The 12,500-nt window shown below is 33.4% G+C and overlaps 1 long non-coding RNA gene across 1 annotated transcript; it reads left to right on the top strand.

Moving 5' to 3' along the window:
- The first annotated feature begins 3,018 nt into the window (after positions 1 to 3,018).
- LOC118766606 lies at positions 3,019 to 7,900 on the top strand. The gene is made up of 3 exons (XR_005002546.1): positions 3,019 to 3,028; positions 5,488 to 5,493; positions 7,818 to 7,900. It is a non-coding gene; the product is annotated as an uncharacterized LOC118766606 (long non-coding RNA).
- Positions 7,901 to 12,500: the final 4,600 nt, after the last annotated feature.

Below are 12,500 nucleotides of genomic sequence, written 5' to 3'. Positions count from 1 at the left end.
ATAATCTCAATTGGTAACTAATAACACAACAAGCTTTTTAGGCAATAGAAAATATTCCATTTGTTTATTGGAAGGAACGGCATTTTATTGGAAGGAACGGTATTTTATTCCAATTTGTGATGTTTCTATAACAACGCACAGCAAACTGATAATTTATTGTGATACAACGGAACTCGTTCATTAATGTTTAGGTATAAAATATTTTTAAATTCTAAAACGCGAGTCGATGACGATAGGATGTGTTTATTATGTTCATGCACGGAAAACTTGTAATATGATCTGAGGGAGAAGAACAGAAAAGAAAGACCCATCGGAGTGATGTTACGCTCTGTTTACTCTGGGAATAAATCAATTTATTTTAAATATTCTTCCGGTCAATATTAAAACAGCTAATACTCCATTTCCATAACCGAACCAAACAACAACGTTTCTCATTAAATTAATAGCAGGAATCCATAGTTTTCATAACATCAAAGGTAATTAATAAAACCTGTAGTTGTTCCCTCTTGCCGACCAAATAACATAATTAGAATAAATTATGGAAATTAAAAGAATAGACAGGAAAAAAAAGCAAAGGAAATCTTGATCTGAAAATATTCTATCGGTATTTTAAAGAACAAATCTACATGTAATAGAAGCAAAGACACATACATACAGACATACACACTCATACATGCACATACAAACACACACATGTATAACGGGCATGGCAGAAGAGCAATCGTGCAGCCAATATTGTCGATTAACTTATGTGGCTTTCTACGTTGTTACAATTGTAAAATGTCGTTATGAAATCAGCAGACATATTGCAGTCTATTGTGGTTTACATAAATTAAACAGGCGTTGTTGTGTGGTATGAATCTTACTTCCAAGCCACATAGTTTCGGGTTCAGTCCATACATATACATGTATATATATATCAACAATTGAGGGTAAAATTAATTAGTTATTAATCAATTTCACCAAGTATTCAGTATGTAAAAGGACCGTTTAAGGCGAATTCAAAATATTACATTATATAATTAGGGCTTAGTAAAATAAATTACTTTGCCACATACTGAATTTGCTAGAAATAGCAGCCAAAAAAGTTTTTTTGCCATTTCCACTACTTAAAGAAAATTTCTCTCAGATAATGTTTACTCAAAATAACTCACGAAGGTATGGAGGTAAAAACAGAAAAATATCACAAGTACAAAGATTATTTGAGAACGTTAACGTTTCTAGATTAGCCAAATAAACTCAGCATTTCTTTCGTCAGCTCAACATTTCTTATTTTGGATTTGGAAGCACTAAAAAGAAAGAACATACCCTTTGGCGACTTATCACCTCAGATGACCCGTTCAGACTGCCAGTACCAACAAATTCAAAATGTGCAAGCGAAGATTCCCTGCTCTCCCCTTCCACCCACGTGGGTTATCTAGCAAACATTATATTTTAACGGTGAGAACCGAGGCAATATGACAGAGAGAAATGAATTATAATATCAACAATTGAGGGTAAAATTAATTAGTTATTAATCAATTTGACCAAGTATTCAGTATGTAAAAGTATATATATATATATAAAATGAGATAGGGGTTGAAAATTCAACCCACCATGGGATAATATATATCCAATATACTGCCAGATAGGTACCCAACAAGACTAATACATAGATGTTAAAAATTGTCAAACAATCAGTTCATCTATTGTATTATATGGGTAAAGGTAATAATATTACCGTAAATTAATACTACAAAATTCTTTTGTGATTTAAATTTCAAACCAATAGCCAATCGAATTAATCTAAATTATCATTACTAGTGGTCAGCATTTCTAAACTCATAGTTATTTCGATCTTGAAAGGATGGACTTGGTGCAAACATAACTGTATCTATTATTATTATTATTATTATTATTATTATTATTATTATTTTATTATTATTATTATTATTATTATTATTATTATTAATATTAATAGTAATTTTTATTAACTTTTATAGCTTTAGAATTTTATGAACTGAACCATGGTTTTAATTATTACTTTTCATCTCCCTATGTGTTAGTTTTTTTTAAAAAACTATTAGCCAAATATGTATAATATCGGTGCTTATTAATATTAATATATACACTGATATATATTTTGTTTTATTTTGTTCTGTTTACTTTCCATTATTGTACCAATGAGTATTATATTATATAAGTGTAGCATTATGATGTATAAGTTTTTATATTTTACATTTTTATATTTTTATATTTATATGTATATGGTTATATAATATTTTTCACAATTATAACAAATTTAATTTAATTCTCTGAAGAGGCCGTGGGGCATCCTTGTTAATGCCTCATTTATACCTGCCTTTATGGCTTATAGGTTAAATGAGGTATGACTGCCATCACTGCCGAAACAGCTGTCAGTTTTGATTTAATTACATATTATATTTGAAATTTTTTACTTATATCTCTTTGTCTTTTTACTATTACTGTATATTTTATATAATGCCTTTACTCATAGGTAATGGTGTATTAAAGTATTGATTGGGTATCATCGGATAGTTGATGTTTTATTGATTTAAGTATGTTTCTCCATTCTCTAATTTTGTATTATATATATATATATATATATATATATATATATATATATATATATATATACATATGTATGTATATATATATATATGCGTAGGTGTGTGAGTGTATGTATGTCTGTGTGTCTCTGCTTTCCCCCTACCATCGCTTGACAACAGATGTTGGTGTTTTTACGCCCCCGTAAGTTAGCGGTTCGGCAAAGAGGCCAATAGAATAAGCACTACGCTTACAAAGAATAAGTCCTGAGATGGATTTGTTGGCCGCATGTTCGGAGTCAACTGAATGAAACAAGTGTATGAAAAAAAGGAAATCAGTGAAAAAACGATAGTTTTTACTTTTATTTTTAGGCAAACATTAGATAAGCTCTCCATTTTCTCTCAATATTTTATAAACTTATGAAAAATCAATGGACATTGTCTATGTGCGCACAAAGAGACACGCACGATCAGCCATACCTGTACAAATATAACGGCCAAGCTGTAATGGATGGTAGACAGAGAAAGAACTTAGTAGAATGAGCAGTAGAAAACTTCTATGTAAACTCAATTTGAGGTGCAGAATGTTATGGCATAACAAAATTCAGTGAAGCCTTCGCATGGGAAATATGTAAAAAGAATTGAAAATGGAATATTTTTTTTTCAGGAAGAACATGCAGAATGTTTGTGAAGAAGATGACTGTAAAATACGAAAGAAGGAATGGCGATGATGTATGAACTCCGAGTTGAATGAAACATACGGAAAAATTCTAACTATGTGTGGCATAACAATGATTGTTGTTTTCCTCACACACACATATGTATGTATGAATATATGTGTGTGTGTGTGTGTGATAAATTTTTGCAGTTCAAATATCACTCATGTGTTGTTAGTCACCTTCACGATTAGTTGCAAGTTCAATGCCTAACGTGGCTCTATATTAACAAAGTGAATAGTTTTAACTATGCAACCACGCCATAAGATTGTTTAGCACCTGAACATTCTGTAACAATCTTCCATATTACAGCTCCTGTGTATCTGTCTGTCTGAAATAATGCATCTGAACTCAATCCACGTTTAGGAATATTTTCTGCTACAAATTTTATTAAGCTTAGGTTTATTTACCTTTGTTTATGGTTACCAAGTTTTAAGTTTCTATTTATACATTTATCTTGTTTTTATTTCAGAGAACTTCTTTGTTTAATCTAAACGGAATTTGCATTCCATCGCAGACAACTTAATATATAATCCTTCTCAATAAACAATTGCATTCTTCATGATTAAAATAATAGAGAAACCTGTGTCAATTCCTACTGTAATAGACCAGTCTCATGAACTCTAATTAAATCGTGATGATATATGATAGTTATCGCTTGTGTGTTTTGAATATTTGATCCGGGAAATATTGTAAAACAATCACCATGAAGTTTTAGGCAGTATTTTATGTTGCTGAAGATCTGCAACTTAATTGATTTGTGTTTTAATAATATATTAGTATATTCACTCTAATTCTATACTTTGTTTGCAATTATCGTTGATGTGTTCTGTTGTAAATAAATTACAACCGGTAGAGTTTGTTCAATAAAGTATTCGATAAGCACACGGAACAGGAATAATGTGTGTTATATAATACATTTACATTACGAACCATGTTTTTCAATGTTGAGTGTGTATATTTATAGAATGTGTACGTGGCCTCTAAATAGTAGACATGATGTGATAGTTTCCTTCCCCCATGTCGTGTAAAGATCTTTCTTTTATTAAGCATAATTTCATATAATTTCACAGTGGATATTTAAGAGTTTCCGTCAATAAAATATATTTGGATAATATTTGTTGAAATTGTTGCTATTCATTTTTACTCACGTTACATTATCGTATTTTAATCCAAATTTGCAAATATTTATGAGGTCTTAAATGCAAACTAACTACCGCTAGTGGATTAGACATGATTAATAAAATTAAATTATAACTATTGAATAAACTTCCACAATGTTGGGAAATATTATGGACTTATTATGAAATAATATCATTAATCGCTGTGGGGTATAAACCATACTTATTGAATCAAGATTGTTTGAAGAATTGTTAATTTGGTTTGAGAAACAGGTAGATACATATTTAATTTTCTTGATTCAATTTTGACAGATGCAAATGTTTCTTCCCAAAATAAGTCGTCATGCCGTAATATATTTCAAGAGAAAACGGGATATTATAAAGATATATATTACGCGGTGGGTTGGCATAGTCTTTAGCACCGTGTGCAAAACAGTGCGAGGTAATCCATCCGAATACAAATGCATAAATTTCTTGGATAGTATGCTTTGCAGATGCAGGTATGCAGCATGTACACACTAACAAAAACCGCATTTGAAAACTAAAAATCCTACATTTAGAAGAAGTTGCAAATGGAATCGTACGTATGCTTGGCTTGGATGTAATTTCCCCATACGAAGATACGAAGTCATTATTAGTGCAGTTATTTTTTTCGTGATGTCTTTCAAATACAAAACTTTAGACAGTATCTTTATGTTAACACCGATTAAGTATATTGGTCTTCAATAAATTTAATCTTTATTTACGGTTAAGTTCTAAATACTTATTATGGTCTCCAGGATAATTTCAAGTGTGCATCATATCAAGCTCATATCATCTTAATCCAGTGAAAGTGATTTTGCGCGTAATATTGTCATCGAAAGTTGAATATTGGTGCTTAGTTTTGTAATGATGCATAACACATTACAAAAAAGAAAGGTCTTTTCTTCTGTTAACATATAACAACGTCTTAAAAAGGATTTGCATAATAAAGGGATAGAAGGAGGAGGGAAGTGTCAAGGAAATTACTTTGTAAATAGTTTAGGATGAGCAGAAGGAGAGACAGAAGGAAGGAAAAATATGAAAAGGTAAGGAATTGAAAATGTAGAAGGATCAATGAATGAGAGGTGGGTGGAGTAAAGTATTAATGAATAATGTGGGAGTGATTACCCATGTTTAATATTATCCTACAGGGCACAAATATTTGAAGAAGAACGATTGTGGCCGGCATGTATTTCTGCACGCATTACAAAAGTGAAAGTTTCAACATTTCGGTATAATACGTAACTTCATGTATCTTCATGTTACATTACTGATCTGTCGATGTTCCAACAGTAAATTCAAAACCAAGAGGAGAGTGGAGATTTATTCACATCATAGGCGTTTTTATTAATAAAGTTTCATACAGCATATATGGCCTTGTGTGTGCGTATGTGTGTTTGTGTGTGTCTATAAATGCATAGATCGAGTGTAAAAGTGAGAAAGAGAGAGAGAGAAAATGAGAAGGAACAATCGGTAGATAGATAGATAGATAGATAGTAACATAAGTTAATTATCATATATCATATTCTCAATATATTAATAATTCCCATAATTCACCCCCAGAATGCAACGTACATGGTTGCAAGCAGATAGTACATTAGAATGTTTAGCATTATGTTTGAAATCAAATGGACCATTCATAGATAAGTCAGTATTTTATTTATTCATTTTACAGCAAATTTTATGATCAATATTGTTAATATGTTTCCCTCCCTTCCACAAAACTTGATTCAGTTATTGCTTTCATAAGCTAAAATAACGATTAAGTTCCCTGCGGTGAAATGTTACGTTCACCTGCACAAAATCAATGTGTTTTATTCTTATTGTAACACCATTTTAATTTGTATCAGAGTTTGCTCTTAGCTACGTCTGGATTTCTAAATAGTCATAAACCATTGGTTGGTGTACATTGGGTCAATTAATGCTTCAATGCATTTACTATTGCATTAGCTATAAGACAGCGTTGGTGAAAATGGGCGTTACAATGAAATAACACCCTAGATTTTAGTTGATTTATCAGTATTGTTCGGGCGGTCAGAATAACACGTGATAAATATAATCACACAAACATAAACCTGAATACAAACGTCAGAGATTAACGTCGCTCGACAAGTGTGTGTGTATTTGTGTTGCGTGGCCATGTCTGTGTGAAGGCGAGTGTTCGTATGTTCTTTTATAAAATATACAGTTTATGCGTACATACATAATAGCGGACATGTACACATGAATAGCAAATAAACAGAAGTATACACCAATAGAAGCAAACGCTCAAGAAGTACATTTACAAAAGTACATTACAAAACTATATTACTATATATATATATAGTTGAAATTTACAGAAACACAAAAGGCGAAGACGAATGTATGAACAACATGGAGGTGTATTACTTTGACACTCTTCAACTGAAAGGAATACGAGAAAATTTAAAGAGAAAGAATATATAAAAAGAAACATGTGGTTTTAGCGGTCGTGTGTATATATATACATACATACACACAGACACACGAATATACATATATATATATACGCACACATACTTGGAAATGGGTGCGTCGCTTTCAATTAAATAGTAAATAGTAAATAATATAATATATACATGTATATATCTATATGTGTATTTATGTATGTATATGTATATATATATATATACGTGTGTGTGTGTGTGAAACAAAATTTTCTCCCCTTCTAATGGTCTACTCGCGAAATCACGAGCCTTCGCAGGGGTGTTAAACAACACACACACTGTCGCGTATTTATCACCTCTTTGGGTAAACTTAATCGTTGGCAGGTACCCTGCCAACTCTTTTTTAATGCCAGTCTGTGAGAACACAGAGATGGTGCCAAGAACCTTGGAATAGGTTCTTAACACCACCGTGTTCTCAGAAAAGTTTTGCAACCATTGTTTGGGGGCCAATATTTGCCACTCCAAATCAGTATTTTTTGTTGCCATATTCAAGAAAAAATAAGATGTAAAATGTCCAACACAAAAGTTCAAAAATCAAATTAAAGTCAATAATAAACACAAGAAAGAATGGAAAGACAGAGAAGAGAAACAGAACGAAGGAAGACAGTCCAAATGGCAACACAATTCTGCTACTCAGGTAATCCACAGTGATCCGTCGCAACACAAAATTTCGATTTTGGTTTCTCACAATTAAGTGAGACACAAAAACCAGTAATTTTCCTGGCCGTCCCGGTATTCCCGGCCAAAATGGTAATCCACAGGCAGAAAAACAGTCAGAAATACCAATGAGAAAATAGCAGTTAAAATAACACAATTTTCAGAAGGGATACGCTTCCCAAAACAAACTTCTCACAACTAAGTGAGGCTTTAAGCACGACCACTGTCAGGCAAATTGCCAGTAAGCAAGCTACTTTATTTCAAACATTTTGCCATAACTGAACGATACAGATTAGCTTGCGGTCTGGACAAAGACATTGATGAGGAGAATGATGATAACGATGATATTAATAGGAGAAAAGAAGCGCCCGCCGATCCATTGCTTCTCTAAAACATTATTCTCTTCTTGTTTTTTCACAGAAAACGACAAAGCGAGGTATTGAACCTCTTACTTCAGGCACAATTCCCCCAACGGTGTATCTTCCCCTGCCGGTGGCACAACCCCTACCGGCAAGGTTCCGGGACATTCCAATGCTATTTCACCGACTGCCGGCAATGTCCTGTTTCTCATCCTATTTTTTCCACTCAACTGAGGGACGATGCATCTCCGTAACCGAGAGATTCATCTCTCCTCCCTCATACCTAGGATCCTTCGGGGAGGAACCATTGTTGCTTACCTTCTTCCTCTTGCGGCCCTTCCCTGAGGAGTCTTCCGTCTCCTCAGTCGCCTTCGTGCCTTCTTCTACAGAGGTCTCAATTGACTGCTCCAGGACTTTCCTCTGTTCCTGAGGAGATTTTTTCTTTATATGGCCAATGATTCATGGGGAGTGGCGACCCTCAAGAATCAGCGGGTACCTATACCCGGCCATTTTCAAAAAGTCAGGCATAACCAGATGGCTGATTGGGTCCACAGAGTCAAAACAGCTTTTGACCTAACCCAATCAGCCGTAGTAAAAAATTTGTCATTGAGGAGCCTGGCTCTTCTACCACCTATACCCCGAAGGATAGTATCCTCTCTCTACTGGGGCTCAAATCCGGGTGTCAAACCATAGACCCAGGCCCTCGTCAATTTTTTTCCCACAATAAGTGGGAAGAAACAGAATTTGTTTACCCTCAACGGGCTGGCTTGCAAAGCTGTGAGCCTTCTCTGCAGTATCAAACAGCAACCACACCGTTGCATGTTTGACTCCCCTAGAGATATACTTAATGGCTGGCAGATGTTCCGCCAACTCTTGCTCAATCAACTACTTGGAGAAGACGGTAATGGTGTTGAGAACATTCGAATACGTTCTCAACACCACCGTCCTCTCCTCTTGCAGTCTGAGCCACTCCTTAGATGGGACAATCTCCCACTCTACATTTTTCCATATTTTTTGCCATGTTTTAAATTAAAAAATTAAAAAAAAAGTTCAAAACAATATTTCACAAAAAAGGAAAGAGATTTCAAAAGGAAACAAAATGGAAGAAGAAATAAAGGTAAGCAGTTCAGTAAAAAAAGTCACAATAGAAGAAAACAGTTAAAAAAAACTCAGCAAAAAAATCTTCTACGCCTATATATATATATATTTTTCACTCGCACTCACAAATGTCAGTAGAGAGAGGATACGCACACACAAAATATGGTGATATAAACGATTAGATGCGCTGGGTAAGTCCTGTAACACATTACTAAAGTTCCGAGGTAAACCTCGAGACCGTTGTTATGGAACCATTGCAGATTTCCGATGAAGCTGATATATAATTGTTAAAGAGGTCAACAAACATCAAGACAGGGCAAACATCTGAAGACCTATAAAATATTGTTATTTTTTCCAATAACAATAGTTTATACGACTTGAGGTTTTTACCATGCTTTAACGTTTGTTGCTCTATTTAACAATCATATATATAATATAATATATATATATATATATATATATATATATATATATATATATATATAATATATACATATATATATTATATAACATATATATAACTAAGTGGACATCCATATGCTAGAATTCGAACCCCTATTGTCTCACCACAAAGAAAGCAAAGTCCTCCCCAAAATTTATCAAACAACGTTGTGGTAACAACGAAACAGATTTGTGATTAATCTGTATATTTTGTATCTTTTCATTTGTCTTTCTAGGTTACGTTCTGGCGTTTGCTAGATTTTCTGGAGAACATTGCTGTCTTAGTGGTGAGACCATAGGGGTTCGAATTCTAGCATATGGATATCCACTTAGTGGTCATCCCTCTTATATATATATGTAATATATATTATATATATGTAATAATTAATATTCAATTTTTCAGCCTTATTATTTAAATATATATATATATATATATATATATATATATATATATATATACCACTGCAAGAAATACTCCTGTAAGACAAACGGGCTTGTTTTTTCACAGCGGGGGGTTTCCTTGTCAAGGCAGGCTTAGATGAACACTCACACACACACATAAAACATAATATATTATATAATTTCTTATTTTTTTCTTTCTGCCACCCAACGGTTATCACGGCAGTAGCCACTGACAGCCGAACGATCAAACGCACACACGTACACAAAAAATGTTTTCTACCCCTACGCCAACACACACATATATAGAACAGTATACACACACACACGTCTCTAAGTAGATTTTTTCTCGCCCCTTATAAAACATCCAATATTCTTTAAATAGTCAGAACTTTATTCTCGGTCACAAAGAAAATATATACACACCTCACCCACATGATTGACCGATGCCTGACCTGTTGAATTCTTCAGCCACCGGTTCTCAACATACACTGATAAACAGTTTCGCCATGGGCTCTTAGGAGCACAGTTCGATTGTTTTTTGCTCTGCCTCTGTTCTTTTTTGTTTTTCCAACGGATTTCCTTTTTTCTTCCTGAAGAGAAAGACACAATATGGTCCCATTATTCAATCGGATTTTGGTATTTGTGCCTTTCGAAACACGTGTAGAATGAAATAAAACGATTTCTGTTCAATCTGCGTTCAGCTCCATTTCTTCAATTCACCAATAATGTTTTATATATATATATATTATATATATATATATATATATATATTATATATATATATATATATATATATATATATTCATAGTTAAAAAGGTATGATCCAGAGATGTATTCTGTATATACAAAAACTTAATAACTCTCACTTTATTTGAACTTACACTCTCAAGTTTATTATCGAGGACTAATCCGTGCGCTATAGAGTGACTATGAGCGAAATCCATGTGTGTTGGCATGGATATAGTGATTCAAATAAACACACTTGGGCTTCATATGTCAGGCTTACATACCTACCTACATACATACATACATGCATACATACATACATACATACATACATACATACATACATACATACATACATACATGTACACGTGTAAATATAGAGTTATGCAAATAGAGAGGAACAAAGAGAAGATTATTCGTAAACAGATCATTCTCTCTTCGTATATCCTTATATATGTTTAGTTGTGTATATGCGTGTCTATTTAATTGTATGTGGTTGCATTTGTGTTTGTATGTGTGCGTGTGTGTGTGTCTGCGTGGGTGTGGGTGTATGCGCGCGTGCATGCGTGCCTGCGTGTGTGTATGTGTGTGAAGAAATACACATTAGTTACCTCTCTGCGCATAGTGAGATGCTGCTAGATTCTGCTAGACGTTTGCATGAGTGTATATACGCATCTGGCATTTGTGAGTGCGAGTGAAAAATAAATATTATTTCTTTTTTTTTTTTTTGTTTATACGCATCTCATGTCAGAAAAATGATGATTTAAGGAAACACCAGAAACACAATAACAGAATCATAATTGAATACAATTTTTTTTTTTTTATAATTTGTGCAAAATTCCTGGAATCAATAAAATATACATTCATAAAAGGGTTCTATAAAAATACAGTAAATACATGGAAGAATATTGGCAAATATAATTAAAATGATTTTCTCTGCAACTCGATTTTTCAAGTGGAATAATATCATCATGCTCTATATACATATGTAAAATAAAGAACCGCTTAAAGTGTCTGCGTGAATGAATGCGTATATAAATACAAACATACATACATACATACATACATACATACATACATACATGTAAACGTATATACATGATTAATCGCTAAATCCTCAAGTTTTCTTATTGTCTCTCAGCTAATTTCTTCATATTCACTTCTGTTGAAAAGCGTAGTCCCCAAACATAAAGGACATTCTCACTCTCCCGAGCGTCAAGCTAATACTCCTCCTTGTTGTTCATATATCTGCCTTCTTCTTTTCTTTTTCTGTAAGTTGCAACTATATATATATATATATACATATAAAATTCGACGAAGAGTGCGAGAAGCACTAGCATTGCTACAAATATGAGTCCAAGTATACTTTAGTCACTGAAACAACATTTTCTCTGTCTTGACATGGGAGACAATCTCCCCAAGACAATTGACTGGCATTAGATTGTCGTGCGAATTACGCAAGAAATAGAATACTCTTCAGATGTTTCCTTAGGAATTACTGGCGGATTCCGCAAAATGGTAATATGAAAAATATTAAAATATATGGGTCGCCAGATGTAATTCAAAATCAAAAACGAAGCCATTCGCCGACACTAAATAGCGATGTTCCCTGCACCATTCATCACTGTTTAGTGACGGTGAATTATTTCCTTTTTGGTTTTGAATTGTGTCAAGCTACCTTATATATTTTATATTTTTCACATTATAATTTTGAGGCATCAACTACTGATTGTGAAGATTCAATCTATATATAGTGATGGGGTAGAACTTAAGTTCATCAGCCACACTTCAGTGAGCAGTTCCGATGGGCATTATAATTCGTGTGAAATTGGTATGCCAATCTAATTCGACACACTTGTGGCGGGGAGGTTGACTCCCTTTGCAGTAAAGAGAAACTGTGTTTTCTGTGGCTGATGTGTTATTTGACTCTTATTTCTAAACCTTCGTC

The sequence above is a fragment of the Octopus sinensis genome, linkage group LG16 (assembly GCF_006345805.1).
Source record: "Octopus sinensis linkage group LG16, ASM634580v1, whole genome shotgun sequence".
In the NCBI taxonomy this organism is placed as follows: domain Eukaryota; kingdom Metazoa; phylum Mollusca; class Cephalopoda; order Octopoda; family Octopodidae; genus Octopus; species Octopus sinensis.
This window is presented reverse-complemented; position numbering and strand designations above follow the sequence as displayed.